The following is a 2,651-nucleotide window of genomic DNA, read 5'->3' as shown; positions in this document are numbered from 1 at the left end:
GTCAGAGTGCTTTTTTTCCCCCTTTTTAACTGATACAATGGGCTTTTTTTTTTTTTTTTTTTGTCTTCTAGGTTTGTTCCTGCTCTTTTGTTAATAGCGCACTTGTGTCTTTTGGGTATCTCAGTGGGTCTACTGGTCAAGATTTTTGCTTTCTCCCAATCAGGGGTGGGGATGTGACCAAAACCAGACCAACTGGGAGGAGGCACAGCACAATGGTTAAGACTCGAACTGAGGTCTACTCTCTCTGCTACTCTCTGTGTGACCTTGAGCAAGTTACATAATTTCTCCATGTCTCAATGTTCTCAACTGTAAAAAAGATTAAATAATTAATATTTGTGAACATAGCAGCATTCAATAAGTATGACTTAAATAAGTAAGTTGTAGAAACAATGGCCAGTCCAGTAGCTATAAGTATCCTTAGTGCCCAGATTATAGTCTCAAAATACCATCTCCCAATAAAACAAACAAACAAACAAACAGGGCTTCTTGGAAAGATGACTGATATCAGATCATAGGCAGAAAATGTACAAAATCAGACTTCAACTTCTTGCTATCCCAGATAGTAAGGAAGCTAATTTAAAGAGGTTTCCATTGGCCAAAGATGGGACAATTTAAACCTCTATAAAGATAATCATTGCAAAAGATTGAGTCCCTTAAGTGTATTTAAACACACACACACACATACATGACTCTGTATGTATATAACATTACAAATATATACAAAACCTAGTTGGTGACTCTTAGAGGATAATAAAAAAATTCATTATCTTGAAAACTGGTAAACAAAGGAAATATTTTTCTTTGTAAAAGTGTCTCCCTTAATACATTAAAAGGAAATGGTAAGTAAGAACATCTACATTTGTGATCCCTAATGAGTTAGTGGATCTCAGCATTTAGCATGTATGTCTGTCACCAGCAGAGACACGTGCTGCTTGATGAAAGAGCACACCATCAGCTCTAGTCTTGCCTGAGTGTGATCAGTCCTATGAATCCAGGTTGTAGGTTGAGAAAACTATGAAGACGTGGACCATGGAACATGTTAAACTGTACCATGAGGATGCAATCAGTAACATCCAGACTGTGAAAAAAATACTCAGATCAAATAGCCTCAGCTCTTCAATAAATACATTGTAAGAAAAAGAAGTTTGGGCCAGGAGTGAGGGGAATGGAGGAAACTGCTATAGTAAGTTTAATTTTTTAAGAAAACTTAGAAAAGACTAAAAACCTTTGAAAAGGCAAGACAAATACAAAAACTACAGTGTCTGGAGAAACACACGTGTGGTAAAACCGTAAGGCAAAGCAAAGAAATAATTACCATAAAAGTAAGAGTTGAGATTGCTTTTAGAGAAAAGAGAGACTTGAGGGATGACTAGAAAAGTTTTATTTCTTGTCCTGGGTGGTGGTTATAAGGATGTTCACCTTATAGTAACTCATCTAAAAGCAGACTTCCTAGGATATAAGTCTTAAACAGATTGACACATGGGCCTTTCTCTTCCTGAACCTTATTTGCTGTGGCCTTTCCATCTTTTTTTATGCCACCCAATATCTTATAAAACTCTGTCAGTTTTGCTGCTCGCAACTAAAGAACACCAATCTATACAAGTTACTGCTAATGGTAACTTGTGGTGGTAACTTGCCAAGTTACCATCAGTTGTGAAGTGAGTACAGGCAACTTAAATTTTTTTTAACTTTATTTTATTTATTTTAAAAATCCGACCAGAGAGGGGCAGAGTGAGAGAGACAGAGAAAGAGGGAAAATGAGAAAGCAAGCTGCTGGGTCTGGGACTCTAACTGCAGTTGGCCATGTGGGAGTCCAACGCCCTTAACCACCATGTCACCTGCTGGCCCCAGACTATAGACAACTTTTTAGAGAAGTTTTGCTGTGAAGAGAAACGGGGTGGTAGTTAGAAAGTCATTTGGGTCAAAAGAATTTTATTTATTTTTTATTTTTTTATTTTTTGGAGAGCTTTTCGCTATAGGGCGTGTGCGCTTGCCAGACAGAGAGAGACATAGAGACAGAAAGCGAGAAATCATCCCCCAGGGGGGATGGTCATGCCGCAATCCCTTCTCCATTCTCCTCCTGGGATGTTGAGCACACACGCACACGTGCCCGGCGTGAGTTTTAAGCCACTGGGTCCGGGACACGAACCGTGGTCGACTATGTGGGAGTCCAGTGACATAGCCATTATGCTAACTGCTGGTTCCCCAGAATTTTATTTTTTAAATGGAAGATGTTGTAGCATGTTTCTACACTGATGAGTATTGGTGATGCAGAAGAGCAGAGACAAATGCTGGAGCAAACTCCTTCAGTAGGAGAAAAGGAATGTGATCCTTAGTCTTGGTACACACACCTTGTTTCACCAGAATTAATAAGAGAAAAAGTACACTTTTGGGCAAAGATATAAGCAAGTTGTAAATTGTTAATGGAAGTTCTTTATTGGAAACATTTATGAACTATAGATCAATGGCTTCAATTGTGAGTGAGGAGGGAAAAGAGGTATTAGAGTCCTATGGAATAGAAGAATGTATAATTATGTGGTGAATGATATTTGGAAAAAATGTCAGGGTTTGGGGGTAAGTCCAAGAACTCGCTTGAGTCATGAATTTTTTTTTTTTTTGGGGAGATTTTCACTGTAGGGCCGCGCGCTCGC

Source organism: Tupaia chinensis, unplaced genomic scaffold (assembly GCF_000334495.1).
Source record: "Tupaia chinensis unplaced genomic scaffold, TupChi_1.0 Scaffold144392_1, whole genome shotgun sequence".
Taxonomy (NCBI): domain Eukaryota; kingdom Metazoa; phylum Chordata; class Mammalia; order Scandentia; family Tupaiidae; genus Tupaia; species Tupaia belangeri.
This window is presented reverse-complemented; position numbering follows the sequence as displayed.